The sequence below is a fragment of the Macaca thibetana genome, chromosome 15 (assembly GCF_024542745.1).
Source record: "Macaca thibetana thibetana isolate TM-01 chromosome 15, ASM2454274v1, whole genome shotgun sequence".
NCBI lineage: Eukaryota > Metazoa > Chordata > Mammalia > Primates > Cercopithecidae > Macaca > Macaca thibetana.
In genome coordinates this window covers 28,912,622-28,936,257 of record NC_065592.1, presented here as the reverse complement: position 1 = coordinate 28,936,257, position 23,636 = coordinate 28,912,622, and the positions used below count along the sequence as shown (strand labels likewise).

Sequence of the window (23,636 nt, the reverse complement as noted above, 5' to 3'; positions counted from 1 at the left end):
TTGAAAGAGTAGAAAATACACCAGGAATTAAAAATTGGGAGTGTATAATATGCTTCAGAAGAAGTGAGAGGAATTTCAGTTGGTTTTATGACAATAGAGGAATTAAAAGAGAGGAATTAAACCCCCTCTCTTATCGTCTGCAGAAAGCAACAGGTCGAAAGAATAAGCAGTGGAGACCCTGAAAGTACCTCCAATGGCAGTCAGAAGGGCAGTGGGAATGGGCTTTCCTACTTCTTCAGGAGCTGACAGACTTAGAAAACCCACATGGTTCAGAGAGAATCCAATCTAACTGCGATTGGACTATAAGCCAGTAAGATAGTCAGTGCTATAATGACAGAAAAACAATTATGGAACATAACGGGGAAAAATATAATCAAAGGAGGTGGCCACTCATCTCCCACCAAAGAAGAAATCACCTCCCACTGAAGCAGATGTATGGGAGGGGGAAAAAAAAAAAAGAAGAGAGAGAAAGAGAAAAAGATTAAATGATGGGACATCTCTGATTTGTGTCCTCAATGTGTTTCGTTAATATAGTAACACTGAAAATAGAACAAGCCATTAGGAAGACAAAAGAAATCAGTAAAAACTTCACAAAAATAGTTTTTTATTGCTACTTTAACAAATTGCTATAAATTTAGTGGCATAAATATACAAATTTATTATCTTACAGTCCTAGAGGTCAGAAATCCAAAATAGGTCTCATGGGACTAAAATCACAGAGAGGGCAGGGCTGCGTTTCTTTCCAGAAGTTCTAGGGGAGAATCCATTTCCTTGTCTTTTCCAGCTTCTAGAGGCTGCCCACATGTCTTGGCTCATGGTCACCTGTCATCTTCAAAAGCTGGTAATGACTAGTCAGGTCTTCCTCACATGACTGACACTCAATCTTCTCTCTCACTCTTCCACATTCAATGACCCTTGTGATTACACTGAGCCCACCCAAAAATCTAGGAGAACCTCCCCATCTCAACATCTTTAACTGAAACATATCTGAAAAGTCCCTTTCTCTATGCAAGGTAGTAGTCACAGGTTCTGAGGATTAAGTAATGGATATCTTTGGAAGCCATCATTGTGCCTATCAGAACAAACTGAAAAACAATTTCTGAATTAAAAATGGCAATGCAGACAATGAAATGAAGTATAAAAATTACAGAAAACTGAAATGGCAGGTAGAAGACTTAAGAAATTCACCCAACACTCAGAAAAGAGTCAGAGATGGCAGGAACAAAAGAAAAGAAGGCACATATAGGAATAAAATTCAAGATGCACCAGGAATCCAAGGAAGATCAGAAGGAACCTGAAGAAACACAGCTCCAAACAGAAGACAAGTTACTGCCTGAAAAGAAAGGTCTCAGATTACTGATTTAAACTTATATAGATTACAAAACAAAGTTAATTAAAAGCAACTAAAACGTAGGCATATCTTGATGAGATTTTGGGATCTCAATGGTAAAGAAAAATTGTAAGAGTTTAGAGAAAAAATAAATAACAAGTCAAATATCTAAAGAGAGAGAAAATCAGAATTTCAAAAACCAGATCCATTATGCAGAGAAATTTCTTGAGATACACAGCCAACTACACTGATGTTTTCATATGAGGACAACAAAGAACAGTCACAGAAATGTAAGTATTCAGAAAGAATGGCATCTACATTTCCTTCGTAGAGAAAGTATATATACTATTTAGCTCATGAGAAAAGAAAAAAACAAATACACACATACAGTAAATACAAGACCCTGGCAGCAAGCATTAAAACCCACAGAACATGATTCTTAATAATTGTTCTTCATAGGGTTATAAAACTTAAAGCAAATACCAAAAATAATTATTGAAAGAAGCTATACCTATTAATAAAATAGCAATTTAATAATAATCTGGGATTAAAATTACTTACTGTGTAGATAAAAACTTGAAATGGGGAAGCAGAATGTAAACATATTAATTTTATCTTATTACTCAGGTAAAAATGAGACGATTTAAATTGTGACAAGTTTTCAAAAATAAATTTAAATATGCTGATTCAAAAACCACTGAATTGAATAATTATTACACTAAAGCAGAATGACAACTTTTTGTATTATTGGAGAAAAACAGAGTGCAAAATAGGAGGAATGCATAAGCAATATACAGAATGACAATTTTGCAAAATTTACATAGGTGAGATTATAGATGATTTTTTCATCTTTAGAAAGTAGCTCATATTTATTGCAAGAAATTTTGGGAAGAACAAAAATACATCATACAAAGTTCAATAAGTACTTTTCTAAAAAGTTCATTATGAAATCCAAATCACTATAATTAGAAACTTCTCTGTAATAAGAAGTTATAGAATTTTACCCTGCCCAAGCAACAAAAACATTAAATAAGATAGCATTATTCCCAAATTAAGTTGTCCTCAAAACTGAAAAGAGAAGTTCATATTCATGGCCTTTTCTCATCCACCAATTATTTTATCTTAAGATGAGAGGGTTCAAAGGAAGTGATCTCGCTGGCTGCTCTGTACAGTAGATGTTCCAAATCTCAGAAATTTACCTCACCTTATTGTGTGATCTCAAAATAAGTTATAACAAATCTGCCAAGCCTAAACTCTAAAGCGTCACATATGGTGTTCACCTTCACCATGCACTTCATTCATCCATGTACACATTCATGAACTTTAATAGGATACCAAGTTGGGCATGGCACTGCATTATGCCTTCTAGGGGTACGACTAATGCACCCAAGTGCCTGCCATGGAGCCACTCATAGTACATCTGATGTGTTCTTTCATCTCTTGAAAGACAATTACATACGCATTAGCCAAGAGGAAAAAGGAACAGTTGGCATAAACCCACATACTAGTAATTACATCAATGTGGTTTAGTATTTAGATATGAATGTAAATATGTACTCTACTGAGATACTCTAAGGGAGACTGTAATCTCTGCTGATAAAGAACTAGTAATAAGATATAAATCAAAAAAACTTACTTCCTCCACTTCCATTAAAATACAGTAGAGTGAGGCAAGGCGGGTGCCTGATTTGCAGCTTTGGTTAAGCATTCTCATGTTCAACCAGCTAATTTGTTTTTCAGTACGTTCCACAACTGTTCTGAATCTCAGTTGTCTCATTTGTAAATTAAGGTAAGGATGACCTCTAAGACTTTTTAAATTCTTATTCTTAAATTCAAAATAATCAGGCCTATTTTCTTTCTCCAAAAAAGATTAGAAAAGAGACAGCATAGAATTTAATTAAATTCCATTAAGTCTCTATTAACAAGAAAAAAGTCCTCGCCCTTCTTAGAGCTTCAAATTGGACATTTTCAAAAGTGAGGTGTTTTGTCACAAGAACTAGAAAATGGGCCACAAAACAATACTGAGATCCACTAAAAATGATTTTAAACTAGAATACTTAAAATTGCTGAAGAATATGCAACTAGTAAATTTTAGGAGGTTTATCTGAAAAAGTACATAAAATGCTACTTCTTATAAAATAATAATGTATATCAATGTGATATACACATAGGCAAAAAGAAACTGTGGAACACATAAATTGTAAGTTAATAAAAGCACTTTTTATCTATTATAGCCCATTTTCTACCATGCTGAGAAAAGGAACACATCATCGTACTTGCCAGATTTCCGAAGAGAATTCTGTGTCAGTCCTAAGAGGAAGGAATGGAAAAATTCACTAAAAACACTAAGATGTACTGGATAAAGCATAATAAATAGTCCTTAGATGCACTGCTAAGCTAAGAGGGAACTTAAACCAAGGTGAAAGGCTGTCCAGGCAGCAGACTGTCAGAGATCATGGGGACAGGGCTTTAATACTACTGGGAAACAAGATAAGCCCTTGGGCTTGACTGAGGCAGTCAGTTGGAATTAAGACCCACCCATCAAGCTAGCAGCCTCAAAGATCTTCATATCAGTAAGTGTGTATATCAGAAAAAAAAAAGATATCCCTACTTGCATTGGGAAGAACAAGGAAGCTTTGTCGAGCTCAGGCTCCAGGTTGGAAAATAAATAAATAAAGAGTCCCTTAAGAAATCATGACTCTAGTCCCATAAATCATACAAGGCTGGGATTTGAAGTTAGACTACGTCAAGTCTGAGAACCCCCAGGAGAAAAAATTAACACAAACCAAGGTCCCGAGTTTGGGATATCCCCATTCTCCTCCCACTCACCGCCTAATACTAGCGAACACCAAACTTCTCTGGAGGAGGAGACCTCAACACAGTCACATGGGATTCTCTCAAACCAGCTCCACTGAATATAAACTAATCTTCCAAAAGTGAAAAAACACAGGAGGATGCCACATGTGAGAATCCCCAGAACAGTCCACAGCAGGATTAGACCCAAGAATGTCAGATAATAAATGATTAAAGACAAAACTGAACTAACTGCATTCTCCCTTTTCCACTTCTATTGGTTCAACAGTTATACACTGTTTCTATTCCTTAATGCTTAGTCTTAATATTCTAACATGCACACTTGACAAGAAGTCTGAAGGTAATCCTCTTCCCTTGATACGTTTTCTCTCCATTGCCTCCACTCCCATCTTACATGTTACTGTGGCTCAACATTCGACTTCCGTTTGTTCTGAAGCCTACCTAAAATTACTTGCTATTATTTATTTTCAAAGTTTATTTGGTTACCCCATAAGAAGCCAGTAGAATTATGTTACAAGAACAAACAAGGAGAGTAAGAACAAGATAAATGATGAGTTAATCTAATTTAAGACCATAAATGAGAGTTTCTAAATAAAATGCAAGTAAATAAAACATGCATCTTCAAGATACACACACACACACACACACACACGATAGGGTGCGTGTATGTATAACTAAATGGGTTGTGTGTATGTATATATATTTCTTATGACCAAATAGGGTTTATTCCAGAATGCAAAGATGATTTAACATTTAAAAATTTGGTTACATAATTAACCACTTTAACAAATTCAAAGAGAGAAAACAAGTCAATGATCATCTCAAAAGACATGGAAAATGTGCTTGGTAATTTTTAATACACTTTCATGATATTTTGACAATCTACAATTAGAAGACAATTAATTTCCCTAACTTATTGAAAGGTAGCTATCAAGTATGTACACCAATTGTCATATTTAAGCATTCGCTTTCAAAACATTCATATCATATTTAAATACGACATTCATGTCATATTTAAGCATTCACTTTCAAACAGAAACAAGGACAGGTTCAACATTAGACAGATCAACGAGACAGAAAGTTAACAAGGATATCCAGGAATTGAACTCATCTCTGCAGCAAGCAGACCTAATAGACATCTATAGAACTCTCCACCCCAAATCAACAGAATATACATTCTTCTCAGCACCACATTGCACTTATTCCAAAATTGACCACATAATTGGAAGTAAAGCACTCCTCAGCAAATGTACAAGAACAGAAATTATAACAAACTGTCTCTCAGACCACAGTGCAATCAAACTAGAACTCAGGACTAAGAAACTCAATCAAAACCGCTCAACTACATGGAAACTGAACAACCTGCTCCTGAATGACTACTGGGTACATAACGAAATGAAGGCAGAAATAAAGATGTTCTTTGAAACCAATGAGAACAAAGAAACAACATACCAGAATCTCTGGGGCACATTTAAAGCAGTGTGTAGAGGGAAATTTATAGCACTAAATGCCCACAAGAGAAAGCAGGAAAGATCTAAAATTGACACTCTAACATCACAATTAAAAGAACTAGAGAAGCAAGACCAACCACATTAAAAGCTAGCAGAAGGCAAGAAATAACTAAGATCAGAGCAGAACTGAAGGAGATAGAGACACAAAGAACTCTCCAAAAAATCAATGAATCCAGGAGTTGGTTTTTTGAAAAGATCAACAAAATTGACAGACCGCTAGAAGACTAATAAAGAAGAAAAGAGAGAAGAATCAAATAGACGCAATAAAAAATGATAAAGGGGATATCACCACCGACACCACAGAAATACAAACTATCATCAGAGAATACTATAAACACCTCTATGCAAATAAACTAGAAAATCTAGAAGAAATGGATAATTTCCTGGACACTTACACTCTTCCAAGACTAAACCAGGAAGAAGCTGAATCCCTGAATAGACCAATAGCAGGCTCTGAAATTGAGGCAATAATTAATAGCCTACCAACCAAAAAAAGTCCAGGACCAGATGGATTCACAGCTGAATTCTACCAGAGGTAGAAAGAGGAGTTGGTACCATTCCTTCTGAAACTATTCCAATCAATAGAAAAAGAGGGAATCCTCCCTAACTCATTTTATGAGGCCAACATCATCCTGATACCAAAGCCTGGCAGAGACACAACAAAAAAAGAGAATTTTAGACCAATATCCCTGATGAACATCGATGCAAAAATCCTCAATAAAATACTGGCAAACCGGATTCAGCAGCACATCAAAAAGCTTATCCACCATGATCAAGTGGGCTTCATCCCTGGGATGCAAGGCTGGTTCAACATTCGCAAATCAATAAACATAATCCAGCATATAAACAGAACCAAAGACAAGAACCACATGATTATCTCAATAGATGCAGAAAAGGCTTTTGACAAAATTCAACAGCCCTTCATGCTAAAAACGCTCAACAAATTCGGTATTGATGGAACGTACCTCAAAATAATAAGAGCTATGTACGACAAACCCACAGCCAATATCATACTGAATGGGCAAAAACTGGAAAAATTCCCTTTGAAAACTGGCACAAGACAGGGATGCCCTCTCTCACCACTCCTATTCAACACAGTGTTGGAAGTTCTGGCCAGGGCAATCAGGCAAGAGAAAGAAATCAAGGGTATTCAGTTAGGAAAAGAAGAAGTCAAATTGTCCCTCTTTGCAGATGACATGATTGTATATTTAGAAAACCCCATTGTCTCAGCCCAAAATCTCCTTAAGCTGATAAGCAACTTCAGCAAAGTCTCAGGATAAAAAATTAATGTGCAAAAATCACAAGCATTCTTATACACCAGTAACAGACAAACAGAGAGCCAAATCATGAATGAACTTCCATTCACAATTGCTTCAAAGAGAATAAAATACCTAGGAATCCAACTTACAAGGGATGTAAAGGAACTCTTCAAGGAGAACTACAAACCACTGCTCAGTGAAATAAAAGAGGACACAAACAAATGGAAGAACATACCATGCTCATGGATAGGAAGAATCAATATCGTGAAAATGGCCATACTGCCCAAGGTAATTTATAGATTCAATGCCATCCCCATCAAGCTACCAATGACTTTCTTCACAGAATTGGAAAAAACTGCTTTAAAGTTCATATGGAACCAAAAAAGAGCCCGCATCTCCAAGACAATCCTAAGTCAAAAGAACAAAGCTGGAGGCATCACGCTACCTGACTTCAAACTATACTACAAGGCTACAGTCACCAAAACAGCATGGTACTGGTACCAAAACAGAGATACAGACCAATGGAACAGAACAGAGTCCTCAGAAATAATACCACACATCTACAGCCATCTGATCTTTGACAAACCTGAGAGAAACAAGAAATGGGGAAAGGATTCCCTATTTAATAAATGGTGCTAGGATAATTGGCTAGCCATAAGTAGAAAGCTGAAACTGGATCCTTTCCTTACTCCTTATACGGAAATTAATTCAAGATGGATTAGAGACTTAAATGTTAGACCTAATACCATAAAAACCCTAGAAGAAAACCTAGGTAGTACCATTCAGGACATAGGCATGGGCAAAGACTTCATGTCTAAAACACCAAAAGCAACGGCAGCAAAAGCCAAAATTGACAAGTGGGATCTCATTAAACTAAAGAGCTTCTGCACAGCAAAAGAAACTACCATCAGAGTGAACAGGCAACCTACAGAATGGGAGAAAATTTTTGCAATCTACTCATCTGACAAAGGGCTAATATCCAGAACCTACAAAGAACTCAAACAAATTTACAAGAAAAAAACAAACAACCCCATCAAAAAGTGGGCAAAGGATATGAACAGACATTTCTCAAAAGAAGACATTCATACAGCCAACAGACACATGAAAAAATGCTCATCATCACTGGCCATCAGAGAAATGCAAATCAAAACCACAATGAGATACCATCTCACACCAGTTAGAATGGCGATCATTAAAAAGTCAGGAAACAACAGGTGCTGGAGAGGCTGTGGAGAAATAGGAACACTTCTACACTGTTGATGGGATTGTAAACTAGTTCAACCATTATGGAAAACAGTATGGCGATTCCTCAAGGATCTAGAACTAGATGTACCATATGACGCAGCCATCCCATTACTGGGGATATACCCAAAGGATTATAAATCATGCTGCTATAAAGACACATGCACACGTATGTTTATTGCGGCACTATTCACAATAGCAAAGACTTAGAATCAACCCAAATGTCCATCAGTGACAGATTGGATTAAGAAAATGTGGCACATACACACCATGGAATACTATGCAGCCATAAAAAAGGATGAGTTTGTGTCCTTTGTAGGGACATGGATGCAGCTGGAAACCATCATTCTCAGCAAACTATCACAAGAACAGAAAACCAAACACCGCATGTTCTCACTCATAGGTGGGAACTGAACAATGAGATCACTTGGACTCGGGAAGGGGAACATCACACACCGGGGCCTATCATGGGGAGCGGGGAGCGGGGAGGGATTGCATTGGGAGTTATACCTGATGTAAATCACGAGTGGATGGGTGCTGACGAGTTGATGGGTGCAGCACAGCAACATGGCACAAGTATACATATGTAACAAACCTGCACGTTATGCACATGTACCCTAGAACTTAAAAGTATAATAATAATAATAAATAAATAAATAATAATAATAATAAATCTTAAAATAATATGAAAAAAAAAAAGAAACAAGGACAGGTGCAGTGGTTCATGCCCATAATCCCAGCACTTTGAGGGGCTGAGGCAGGCGGCTCACTTGAGGCCAGGAATTTGAGACCAGCCTGGACAACATGACAAAATCCCATCTCTAATAAAAATACAAAATTTAGCTGGGCATAGTGGTACATGCCTGTAATCCCAGCTATTTGGGAGCCTGAGGCATGAGAATTGCTTGAACCTGGGAGACGGAGGTTGCAGTGAGCAGAGATAGCACCACTGCATTCCAGCCTGGGTGACAGAGACTCTGTCTCCAAAAAAAAAAAAAAAAAAAAAAAAAAAGAACATGAAATTTTTTTAAAAACCTTATTTTTATCCACACATAATATAATCAGCTACACAGAAAATGCAAGACACCTATAAACAAACTGTATTAAGAGAGTTTAACAAATTTTCTGAATTAATCATCAAGCCATATGAATCAACTGCTACTATAAAAATACCAGAAAAAGGCCGGGCGCGGTGGCTCACGCCTGTAATCCCAGCACTTTGGGTAGCCAAGGCAGGCGGATCACAACATCAGGAGATCGAGACCATCCTGGCTAACGTGGTGAAACCCGGTCTCTACTAAAAATACAAAAAATTAGCGGGGCGTGGTGCCAGGTACCTGTAGTCCCAGCTACTCGGGAGGCTGAGGCAGGAGAATGGTGTGAACCCAGGAGGCGGAGCTTGCAGTGAGCCAAGATCGTGCCACTGTACTCTAGCCTGGGCGACAGAGCGAGACTCCGTCTCAAAAAAAAAAACAGAAAAAAAATTCTAGTTATTATTTCTAGACAGAACACATATACAGTAATGAAAGCTCTAATGTATCCAGGAATAAGTTTAACTTTACAAAAGCATACAAGCAAACCTAATTAAATGAAGAAATAAAATATTTTGTGAATAAAGATGTAAAGACGTCAGTTTTCCCAGTATCAATATATAAATTTAACATGATAAAATTAAAATCCCAAAAGAGTTTCTCATGGAACTTGACAGACTCCCTGAACATTGATATGAAAGCACAAAAGAACAACACCCAAGACAACTGGAAAACTAATAACTAGATACCTTATTGAATACTACATTTTAAAGTGACGATAGTCAGGACATTGTGATATTGGCATAGGAATACATGAATAACCCAATGGAACAGAATAGAGAGCCTGAAACACACATAATATAACTTGATATGAGAGATATGATTTTGCCCATCAATTAAGAAAATGACATATCTGTTCATTCATGTAAAAATACTTAAAAACTTAATATTTATTTTAAACACAGAAATCCATTTCAGGCAATATGAAGATATACATATAATAAAATACAATTTTAAGAAGAAAATGAAAAAATATATGTATAAGCTCTGAAGAGGGGACTATTTCTAAATATGACCAAAAAGCATCAATAAAACTAAACCAATCAAAATTTTAAGACTTCTGTGCCGCAAAATCTAATGAGTGAAAAGAAAAACTAAATTAGTAGAAACTTTAGAAACACACATAAGAAAGACTTTCTCTACAGTGAAATGTAAAGACTTCTTGCCAATCAAAAAAAATCCAATAGAAAAAGGGGCACCGATGTGGATAGGCAATTCACAGAAAAGAAAACCTTAAGAGCCAATAATCACATGAAAAGAAAATTACATTTACAGGGAATCAGAGAATTAATTACAAACTGCAGTGAGATCCAATTTATTTTCATCAGGTTGGCAAAAATTACCAAGTCGGAAAATGTCAAGAGTCAGTGAGGTCAGTCCTACAGTGCTGGTGAAAGTAAAATTTAGTACAATAGCTTTGACAACCAGTTTGGCAAAAACTATTAACTATGAACATGTTCATACACTAGATCAAAAGATTCTAACCCTAGTTAAAAAAAATCACACATGTGCCTAAGGAGAGACACAAGAATTCCAGTTGCCACTTTTTATAATATCAAAATATCAAAAGCAACACAAATATTGATCAACTGGTAAATGAATAAACCACAATATTACCAGAAAGATATATTATAAAGCAGTTAAAATAAACAAAGTATAGCTTTAAATATGCTAATGATGGAAGCAATTTGCACAAGGATGCATGCAGTACATTATTCTCGTGAATATTAAAAACTTGCAGAAGCCAAGACGGCTGACTGGAGGCATGTGGTACTCACCTCCTCCACAAAGAATGGAAATAGCAAGTGGATAATCACACCTCAAAAAGACCACCTAAGAAAGAGTACTAGAATTCAACAGAGAAGTGACAGGAAACATCTAAGGCAAGGAAGAAGAGGGAAGCAAGGCAGCCTGCTTTTCTGGGACTGGTGAGAAGCCTGGAATGGCTCTTTGATGCAGCGAAAGCGGAAGGGACCCCCAGTGGTCCACAATCCCACCACAGATTCCAATCCTAGACACAGGAGAGGCCCTCAACCCACAAAAGCCCTGAGACTCATGTAGGGAGCTGCCTGGAGACCATACAACAGCATTACTCCAGAGATGCAGCTCATGCCAATTCCCACCTTCCCCCTTACCCTCTAGTCCTAAGCAGCTACAGCAAAGCACCACTTTGAGAGCCCAGCCCCCACCACATTGCATTCTACCCAAGGGGCCCAAGACCCCCGTCGCTCCACATATCTGAAGTTACACTGACACCCCCTGCCTGCATCTACCACCACAGCTGACTGCCACTGGCAGCAACTCTGCTGCCCGCAACAGCAGAGCTACAACACATTTAAAAGTGCCCTGAGGAAAGGCAACTCTGCTTATAGCTGCCACCTGGGGCTGAAGCATGAGCTCTCCAGCCACCCGTCTATGGTTGCTGCCACTGAAAGCAACCCCGCCCTCTCCAGCAGTAGGACCACAGCACAGTCACTGCCACCCCCACCAAGCATTCCACTGGAGAACCGAGGATCACCCCGCCCCTGCCTACCACAGCTAGCACCAGCACACAGCACTTGGGAGCCTGAGGACACGACCACCTGGCCCAGCTCCGCCGTCTACCCCCAGTGCTCAAGCATGCCATCCAGGGGCCTCAGGATCTCCCTGCCCCAACCACCACCACTGGCATCTGAGCACGCTTCCTGGGGGCCTCAGGATGGGCTCACCCAAACTGCCACTATCACCTCAGTTGGCACACAGACATATGTGCCACCTGCAGGACTAGCGACTGGCGCTCCCAGTCTGTTGCAGCCACTGTCAACACAGTATGGACCACTTGGATCCCACAGGGTTGTCCCATCACTAATACTGCTATCTCCCACACCACACCTAACACTCAAAGGGACCTAAGGACCTACCCACATGCCTGGCCCACTGCTGCCACTCAGGCAAGCCTGGAAGCCCAAGAATCAGCCTGCCTGGACCTCTTACACTGGTACCAGCATACACCAAGAACAGGCATGCTCAGCCTGCAACTGCCACTACTGAGGCTCAGGACTGACCCATCTGACATCCCCGGCCCCAGCAAATCTTTCCCACAGCCTCCACAACCAACCATACCCTAAGCCACTTAAAAAATTACAGACACGTAGGCCGGGTGTGGTGGTTCATGCCTGTAATCCCAGCACTTTGGGAGGCCGAGGTGGACAGATCACCTGAGGTCAGGAGTTCAAGACCACCCTGATCAACATGGAGAAACCCCAACACTACTAAAAATACAAAATTGGCTGGGCATGGTAGCACATGCCTGTAATTGCAACTATGTAGGAGGCTGAGGCAGAAGAATCGCTTGAACCCAGGAGGCAGAGGTTGTGGTGAGCTGAGATCGCACCATTGCACTAAGCCTGGGCAACAACAGTAAAACTTGGTCTCAAAAAAAAAAAAAAAAAAATTACAGATACTACTGATGCATTTACAGCCAAAGAAATTATATGGAGACTACACTACTTCACATACTCAGAATCAAAGCCAAAGTGACCTACACAACCAACACCACAGATACATCTTCAGGAAAACATCCTCCCCTATGAAAGTAAATTCCCAAAACAGGAATAAGAAACTTTTATATCGGATGTGTAAATTATCAACATGCAAACAAAAGAAACACAAAAAAGCAAGGAAACATGACACCTTCAAAAGAGCACAATAATTCTTTAGCAATAGACTTTAATGAAAAAGAAACTTATGAAATCCAGGATAAAGAATTCAAAATGATAATATTTTAAAAAACAGTGAATTATAAGAGAATTCAGATTCAACAATAAAAAGAAATCAGAAAAACAATTAATGATATAAATGAGAAATTTAGCAGAGACAGATATCATTAAAAAGAACCAAACAGAAATATTGGTATTAAAGAATTCACTGAAAGAAATACAAAATATTTTCAAAAAGCTTCAACAACAGACAAGATCAAGTAGAACAATTTCAGAATTTGAAGACAGGTCTTTTGACATAACCCAGGCAGACCAAAAGAGAAACAAAAGGATAAAAAAAGAATGAACAAAGCCTATGTGACATATTGGACACAATATACTGATCAAATATTTGAATTTTACATGTTCCAGAAGGCAAAGAGAAAAATGAAATGGATAGAGGACCTATTTAACAAAATAATCACTGAAAATTTCCCAAGTCTAGCAAGAGAATTAGACATCCAGATATCGGAGGCTCAGGGATCCCCAAACAGATACAACCCAAAAAGGTCTTCTCCATGGCATATTATAATCAGACTGTCAAAAGTCAAGGACAGAGAATTATAAAAACCACAAGAAAAAAAAAAGCATCAAGTCACTTATAAGGGAACCCTCATCAGACTAACAGATTTGTCAGGAGAAATTGTATAGCCAGGAGAGAATGGAATGGGATGACACACTCATTTGAAGTGCTGAAGGAGGGAAAAAGAAAGAAAGAAAAAATCCTGCCAGTAAAGATACTATACCCAGCAAAGTTATCCTTCATAAATGAAGAATAAATGATGTATTTCCCAAACAAGCAAAAGCTGAGGGAATTACCACTAGACCATACCTACAAGAAATGCTTCAGGGAGTCCTAGACTTGGAAGTGACAGGATAATTTCTACCATCATGAAAACACACAAAAGTGTAAAACCCACTGGTAGAGCAAACACATAAATGAGGAAGAGAAAGAACTCATATGTTACCACTAAAGAAAACCACAAAACCACAATGATAAACAAAAAGAAAGGAAAAAGGATACATGAAACAACCAAAAATCAATTAACAAAATGACAGGAATAATCCCTCATATATCAATAACAACCAAGAATGTAAACTGATTAAATTGCCCTCTTAAACGATATAGACTGGCTGAATGGATTTAAAAATGTGATCCAACTATATTGTTACCCACAAGAAACTCATCTCATCTGTGAAGACACATGTAGACTGAAAGTAAAAAGATAGAAAAAGATATTCCATGCAAATGAAAACCAAGAATGAACACAAGTACCTATACACATGTCAGATAAAATGGACTTTAAATTAAAACAGTAAAAAGAGAAAAAGAGGATCATTATATAATGATAAAAGAATCAATCCAGGAAGATATAACAATTCTAAACATATGCACAAAATACACAAACATCTAGATGTTTAATATTATTACATCTAAAGGAAGAGACATTTTCCAACACAATAATTGTTGGGGACTTCAACACCCCACTTTCAGCATTAGGAAAAAAATTAACAAAGAAACACTGGATTTAAACTACACTTTACACAAAAATGGACCTAACAGACATTTAGAGAACATTTCATCCAACTGCTATAGAATATACATTCTTTGTATCAGCACGTGGAACAGTTCCCAGAATAGACCACACAAAAAAGTCTCAACAAATTTTAATAAAAATCATACCAATTATCTCCTCAGACCACAACAGAAAAAACAAAACAAAACAAAACAAAAACACAAATCAATTACAAGAGTAACTTTGGAAACTATACAAATACATGGAATTTAAAAAAAATACTACTGAATGACCACTGGGTCAAGGAAGAAATTAAGAAGAAAATCAAAAAATTTCTTGAAACAAATAAAAATTGAAACACAATGTACCAAAACCAATAGGATACAACCAAAGCAGTGTGAAGAAGGAAATTCATAGCAATAAATTCCTACATCAAAAAACTAGACAGATTTCCAATAAACAACCTAAAAATGTATCTCAAAAAAACTAGAAAAGAACAAAATCAAGCCCCAAATAAATAGAAGAAAAAAATATATAAAGATTAGGACATAAAAAAGGATGAGTTCATGTCCTTTGCAGGGACATGGATGAAGCTGGAAACCATCATTATCAGCAAACTATCACAAGAACAGAAAACCAAACACTGCATGTTCCCACTCATAAGTGGTAGTTGAACAAGGAGAACACATGGACATGGGGAGGGTAACACCACAAACGGGGGCCTGTCGGGGGGTTGGGGGGCTAGCGGAGGGATAGCATTAGGAGAAATACCTAATGTAGGTGACGGGTTGATGGGTGCAGCAAACCACCATAGCACATGTATACCTATGTAACAAAACTGCACATTCTACACATGTACCTCAGAACTTAAAGTATAATAATAATAAAAATACTATGTGTAGTAGAGAATAAAAGTTATTATTTTAAAAATAAAGAAAGAAAGATTAGGGCAAAACTAAATAAAATAGACTTTAAAAAACAATACAAAGGATCAAACAAGAAGTTACTGTTTTGAAAAGATAAACAAAATTGAACTGCTAACTAGAATAACCAAGAAAAAAGACGACCCAAATATAGTAAGAAATGAAAAAAAAAAGCAGTGCAACTGATACCATAGAAATACAAAAGATCATCAGACTATTATAAACAACTGTACGCTAGCAAACTGGAAAACCTGGAGGAAATGGATAAATTCCTAGAAACATACAACATACCAAGATTGAATCAAAAAGTAGAAAACCTAAACAGACCAATAATGAATAATGAGACTGAATCAGTAATAAAAAGTCTCCCAAGAAAATAAATTCCAGGACTAAATGACTTCACTGCCAAATTCTACCAAACTTACAAAGAACTAACACAATGCTCCTAAAAGGATTCCAAAATATCAAAGGGGGGTAATTTTTCCTAATTCATTCTACAAGGCCAACATTACACTGATATCAAAACCAGAAAAGGATGCAACACAAAAAGAAAACTGCAGGGCAATATCCCGGATGAACACGGATGAAAAAAGTCCTCTACAAAATATCAGCAAACTGAATCTAACAGCACATAAAAAAAGATAATATACCACGTTGGGTTCAGTGGCTCATGCCCGTAATCCCAGAATTTTGGGAGGCCAAAGTGGGAGGATCACTTGAGCCCAGGAGTTCAAGACCAGCCTGGGCAACAAAGCAAGATGCCATCTCTACAAAAAAAAAAAAAAGTTTTAATTAGCCAGGCATAGTAGTGTGCACCTATAGTCCCAGCTACATGGGAGGCTGAGGCAAGAGGAACCCTTGAGAACAGGAGCTATGATTATGCCATTGCACTCCAACCTAGGTGATAAGAGCAATACTCTGTCTCAAAATAATAATAATAATAATAATCATCATCATCATCATCATCATCATGATGCACATGCACCATGATCAAGTAGGATTTATCTCATGGATGCAATGATGGGTCAACACACGCAAATCAATAAACACAATACATCATATGAACAGAATGAAGAATAAATACCATATGATCATCTCAATAGATGCAAAAAAAATTGATAAAATTCAACATTCTTTCATGACAAAAACTCTCAGCAAACTAGGCATAAAAGGAACATACCTCAACCTAATAAAGCCTATATATGACAAATCCACAGCTAACATCATACTGAATAGCGAAAAGCTGAAAGCCTTTCTTCTAAGAACTGGAACAACACAGGATGCCCACTTTCACCACTCCTAGTCAACATAAAACTAGAAGTTGCAGCCAAAGCAATCAGGCAAGAGAAAGAAATAAAGGCATCCAAATTGGAAAAGAGGAAGGCAAATTGCCCCCCTTTGCAGATGACATCATCTTATATCTGGAAAAATCTAAAGACTCCACCAAAAATCTCCTACACTGGATAAATTCAGTAAAGTTGCAGGATACAAAATCAACACACAAAAATCAATGGTGTTTTTACACACCAATAATGAACTATCTGAAAAAGAAAGAAATAAGGCAATCCCCTTTCCAAAGCTATAAAAATAAAATAAAATAAAATAAAATACCTAGGACCAAATTTAACCAAGGAGGGAAAAGACCTCTTCAAGGAAAACTACAAAACACTGATGAAAGAAATAGAAGAGGACACAAACAAATGGAAAGACATCCCATGCTCATAGATGGAATGAATTAACATTGTTAAAATGATCTTACTACCCAAAGCAATCTACAGATTCAGTGCAATCCCTATCGAAATACCAATGTCATTTTTTAAAGAAATAGAAAAAACAATCCTAAAATTCATACAGAACCAAAAACAAGCCTAAATAGCAAAGCAATCCTGAGCAAAAAGAACAAAGCTAGAAACATCACACTATCTGACTTCAAAATATATCACAAGGCTATGGTAACCAAAACAGCAAGGTATTGGTATAAAAACAGACACACAGACCAATGGAACATAATAGAAAACGTTGAAATAAATCCTTGTATTTACAGTCAACCTATTTTTTGACAAAAGCATCAAGAACCTACATTGAGGAAAGAAACCCTCTTCAATAAGTGGTGCTGGGAAAACTGGATATCCTTATGCAGAAGAATAGAACTGGACCCCTAGGTCTCACCATATATAAAAATCAACTCAAGATAAAGACTTTATTAAGACTGCAAACTATAAAATTACTAAAATAAAACATTGGGAAACACTTCAGGGCATTGATCTAGGCAAAAATTTTACGGCTAAGAACTCAAAAGCACAAATAAAAACAAAAACAGGCAAAAGGGACTATTTTAAACTAAATGCTTTAAAACAATCACTAGAATGAAGAGGCAACTGGTTGAATGAGGAGAAAATATTCTCTAACTGTTCATCTGACAAGGTACTAATATCCAGAGTATACATGGAAGGAACTCAAACAAGTCAAGAGTTAAAAAAAATAATAATAAAAGCAAATAATCTCATTAAAAAGTGGGCAAAGGGTATGAATACACTTTCTCATAAGAAGACATACCAATGGCCAGTAGGTATATGAAAAAAAAAATGCTTAACTTTCCTAATCATCAGGGAAATGCAAATCAAAACCACAATGAGATATCATCTTATGCCAGCCAGAATGGCTATTATTAAAAAGATAAAAAAAACAACAAATGCTGGCAAGGATGCAGAGAAAAGGGAACTCTCATACACTGTTGGTGGGAATGTAAATTAGTACAGCCACTATTAAAACAAACAAAAACAAAAAACACTAAAACCAGAAATTCCATATGATCTAGGTATCCCCCTACTGGCTATTTATCAGAAAAGAGAAAAAAGAAAAAAAGAGAAGGTAAGAAGGAAGGAAGGAAAGGAGGAAGGGAGGGAGGGCATCATCCCAGCACTTTAGGGGGCCGAGGCAGCCAAATTGCTTGAGCTTAGGAGTTCAAGACCAGTCTGGGCAACATGGTGAAACCCCATCTCTACCAAAAATACAAAAAAAGTAGCCAGGTGTGGTGGTACACACTGGTGGTCCTAGCTACTTGGGAGGCTGAGGTGGGAGGATCACTTGAGCCTGGATGATGGAGGTTGCAGTGAGCTGAGATCACAACACTGCACTCCAGCCTGGGTGACAGAGTGAGACCCTATCTCAAAAAAAAAAAAAAAAAAAAAAAAAAAAGAGGAAAAAGATACCATTATATCAAAGGGACACCTGCATTCATGTGTTACCACAGCACTATTTAAAACAGCAGAGACACAGATTCAACCTAAGTGCCTATCAATTAATGAATGGATAAAGAAAATGTGGTATATATACACAGTGGGATACTATCTGGTCATAAAAAAGAATGAAATCATGTCAGTTGCAGCAACATGAATGGAGTGCGGCCGGGGGGGCGGTGAGGGGGCAGTCATTATATTAAGTGAAATAAGCCAGACACAGAACAACAAATATCCCAGGCATGGGGTCTATGAACATAGGACTACAAAAAATTGATCTCATGGATAGTGAATAGAGTGGTGGTTACCAGAGGCTGGGAAGGGTAATGGGGAGGTAAGGATAAAGAGGGGTTAGTTCATGGGTACAAAAAATATACAGTTAGATAGAAGGAGTAAGTTCTAACATTCGATAGCACAGTAGGGTGACTATAGTTAATGAAAATGTATGGTATATTTCCAAATAGCTAGAAGAGAGAACTTAAAATGTTCCCTACACATTGATATGGACGGGAACACATGGATGTGTTACCAACACATCTCAACAGAAATAATGAGTACATGAGGTGATGAATAGCCTGACTTGATCATTACACATTCTATGTGTGTAATAAAATATCACATGTACCCTGTAAACATGTACAAACATTATGTATCTATAAATAAACCTGCAGAAGCCTGCTATATGTTTTTTATGTTTTTCTCACATACATATACATTCACAAACACATGCAGAGAGATGATAAGTATCAATTAATGGCCTGGGCAAAGAGGAGGCTAATGGAATTAGGAAGCAGTAAAAGGGCTCCAACTTTATCTGTAACTACTGAATTGTTTTATGTATTAAGTCCCAAAAGAGCTTGAAGAAATTACATCAAAATGTTAACATTTTACAAAGCTTGGTAATGGCTATGCTATTGCATTATAACTCCCTGTATGCATTTCATTTTGCTTAATTTTTTTTTTTAAAAAAAGGAAAGAAAGAAATTGAATTCAGTCTGAGCCATTAAGAGGGAGAGGAAGAAACGGGAGGGGATGTTAGTTTACTCATCCATAAAACAAAGAGGAAAAGATCACCTTTTTTTATATGTTGAGCATTGAGAACTCTATCTCTGTGAACTCTATTCTCCTGAAACTTTTAATCAGTCAACCCAGAAGACTTGAACCTTCATAAACCAAATGCCAGCTCTAAAATGCAGCCTTACTTGAACTGACAGGTCAAAACAATATAATAATTCATCCTAACAAAAATGAAAAATTATTTTCCATTAGCTCATTTTGCTGAAAGGCTAATAACAATATATTTCCTTATAAATTTATTCCATTTCAATTTTAAAAATGGAATTTTTTATCTATTTTAGTTTTTATTATCTTCTACTACCTTCCATTATTGTCCTTTTTTTAAATTATGAAACAGCTTATCTCTATAAACTATCTTTTTTCTGTGACGAGTTAAGAGACAGCAATAAACTTATACAATTTTTTTAAAGCAGCATTTAATATTTTAGATACTGAGATTAATTCATTTATAACCATTTTAATGGGGGAAAAAAAAAAGCCAAATGTGCTCCTAAGACTCCTATGAGTAAATGTATTAGTCCATTTTCATACTGCTATAAAGAAATACCCAACACTGGGTAATCTATAGAGAAAAAGAGGTTTAGGGCCAGGTGTGGTGGCTCACACCTATAATCTCAGCACTTTGGGAGGCCGAGGCGGATGGATCACCTGAGGTCAGGAGTTCAAGACCAGCCTGACCAACATGGTGAAACCACGTCTCTACTAAAAATACAAAAAGTTGCCAGGTGTAGTGGCACACACTTGTAGTCCCAGCTACTTGGGAGGCTGAGGCAGGAGAATCACTTGAACCTGGGAGGCAGAGGTTGCAGTGAGCTGTGATCGTGCCACTGCACTCCAGCCTGGGTGACAGAGTGAGACTCCATCTCAAAAAAAAAAAAAAAAAGAAAGAAAGAAAAAGAAAGAAAAAGAGGTTTAATAGACTCACAGTTCCACATGTCTGAGAAGGCCTCACAATCATGGCAGAAGGTGAAGGAGGGGCAAAGGCACATCTTACATGACTGCAGGCAAGAGAGTGTGTGCTGGGGAACTGCCATTTATAAAACCATCAGATCTTATGAGACTTATTTACTATCATGAGAACAGCATGGGAAAAACCCACCCCATGATTCAATTACCTCCCACCAGGTCCCTCCCATGACATAAGGATTATGGGAGCTACGATTCAGGATAAGATTTGGGTGGGAACACAGTCAAACCATATCATGTATATTCGTGATACATCATTTGAAAGAGTAAAATACCATGGTGTAACTGATTACTATAATCCTCACAATCACTTGCCACCTTGTTTCTTCTGCCTTTTCTTTCTCTACTGCCATAGCATTGAATTCCCCTCTGCAACTTCAATGTTGCCCTAGTTTTCCAGCTAGTTTTGAATGAGACAGTGGAATGATCTATGGCTGAGTCTTTCCATCTTGACCTATCTTACATAGTGGGATCTACATCTGACCATGACAGCTCATTCCTAAGTTCCCATCAGTCATCTCTACACAATCCAGCATGTCAGAGGTGAGCCCTGCACTATGACCTATGCCATTGAGCTGGGATGCTTCCAGGGTCTTCTCCTCCATTGTCTTTACTAGGTTACTTCAGTAACCTGATCAACCACAATTAAGGTAATACTAAACAGAGTTCTAAGTATGCAAAGCTCTGAGAATTGGGGCCTACACCTGATCCACTCCAAAACCTTCCTATGCTTGGTGGTGGAAAACCATCTAAGTGCAAATGTTTTGATATTACCTGCTGGACATTCTGACTTTGAAATCAGCCACCTAGTTCACCAACACACACACCCTACTCTTCTTCCTGCAAGATTGGAATTCCTGCTATTAAAGGCTGTCTGAATCATTGAAAGTTGTTTTATTTCCAAGCTATGCTTTCAGAAACTAATATGTTCCATGGCCCTCTAATAAACATATTCTCTGATGCTGAGAAGCAAGTATCAACCCACTTTTACTTTTCTCCTGGTCTGAGCCTGCCTAACACAATCATGTATGAAATGGGATAAGTTTAACTTAAGGGCAGCTCTTAAGTGATGTTATACTACTGAATGGCGTATTAATATTATCACACAGCAGGGAAAGGTTGATTTTTTTTAGTGACAGTCTTACTAAGGCAAGGTACAGATATTAAAAGATAGAAATTCCCTGGGCTCTATAATTATGATTTCCTCAGATGGAAAAAAACAGCAGGCCATTGTCCCACCTTAGTGTGTAGTCACAGCAAAACTGCAACAAAAGTTCAAAGAAAGATGACTGGAGAATCCAGGGGTATGAAAAGGAGATCGAGCAGTTTCCTAATGGGCAAGAAGTGGGAATAAGCCAGACCCACTTTGAAGGATAAAGGAGTAGCTTCATTAACCATTAAAGACTAAACCAATTAAAAAGGATGTATTAGAAAGAAAAATAAACAAACATGAAAGGTGTCATACGTGGTTTACCCTAGGTGCCCCTGTACAATTTCATCTTATGAATAGAAAATTCAAAATGGGCTTTCAGATTCCAAAATAATATCTCTTCTCAAACCTTATCTGAGTTTATAAACACAAAAGGAGGTACAAGATGAATTTAAATTGCAATATGGAAACAAATTTAACTTCTAATAGAAACATGGTTCAAGATGAAGTCAGAAGTCTCAATGTTTATCTCCAGATGCATTTATTCCTGGCAATACATTAGAGTTTTCCATAGAGTGTTTATCCAACGTGGCCTTCCTTTGATGGGTCTTCTGGCATACCACATACACAGACCATATGTAGTGGTTCCCCGTTTCTCCCTGTAAAGAACTCATAGAATAATCAAGGGGAAAAGGGAAAGAACTAACATATGTCAGGTATCTATTAAAAGGCTGATACTCTACAAAGCAATTAGCAGTTATTTTTGCCATTTAAACTTGTGACCACAGTGTATGTTATTTGAATTCTAGAGATTTTAAAAAATAAAGCTGAAAAAGACCTATGTATTGAAGATCCCCTAGCTATGGTGTAGAACAGTCTAGATTTGAACCAAAATCCACCTGGGTCTACGCCCATGCATTACCTTTTCCCAGTTCCATGTTAGATGAAATTATTGTGCGGCACTGGAAACATACTTCATACTGCAATTAATTGTTCACATTTTAGTTTGAAAGAAAACACTATCAAGATAATCTATAATCCCTTACTTCAGAAACTCATAATTTAATAATTGCAAACATTGTATTAATTCCCTTACTCTGGAGCCTTCTGTGTGTCTCATTTTTGTATTTTTCAGTTGTGAAATATTCTGGTTATAATTTCAATCTATTTTCCCACTTAGAAAATAAAGAGAGGAAGTGGAATTGCCTTTTTAAACCGTAAGAGTCATTGAATCATTTTATGTAGAAGAGTAAACTGATCTTATCAACGTTTTTAAAAAATAAAAATAAATAACCCACCAACTACAAAAACACATTTTAGAAAAGCAACTGAAGAAACCTGAATACCAATTGAGTATCAAGTGATATTAGGGAGTTATTTATACTTTTGCTAAGTGTGATGATGGCAGTGTGGTTATTTAAGCAAATTATTTTTTAGATATGCATATTAACATAAGCGGACTTTTTAAAAGATGACAATGGTAGGGATTCTGAAATACTTCATCCCCAAAAAAAGGAGCAAGTGAAGCAAGTATGTCAAAATGTTATTACTGAATCTAGGTGTTGGCTATATTGAGATTCATTGTTATTTTTATTTTTGTGAATGTCTGAAAACTGCCATAGTACAAAGTTCTATTCAAAAAAACAAATCTTTCAGCCTCAAAAAAAAGCAACCCACTTAATGTGAAATTCAGTTGCTTTGATTAAAAAAAAATCCACTTTCTAATATCAGAAATAAAACCTTCCAAAACACAGATTTTGAAAATAAATATTTTGTTGAG

General features: G+C 37.1%; 1 protein-coding gene across 8 annotated transcripts in view; it reads right to left on the bottom strand.

The window, feature by feature from the left end:
- Positions 1-23,636, bottom strand: part of LPAR1 (lysophosphatidic acid receptor 1) — a 170,360-nt gene that overhangs the window by 71,492 nt on the left and 75,232 nt on the right. Inside the window, exon 2 of one of the 8 annotated variants that reach the window (XM_050761444.1) lies at positions 9,494-9,615. The exons of the other annotated variants lie outside the window; for them this stretch is intronic. The gene's annotated coding sequence lies outside the window, so the exon portion shown is untranslated. The remainder of the gene's footprint in view (positions 1-9,493; positions 9,616-23,636) is intronic. 8 annotated transcript variants of the gene reach the window in all.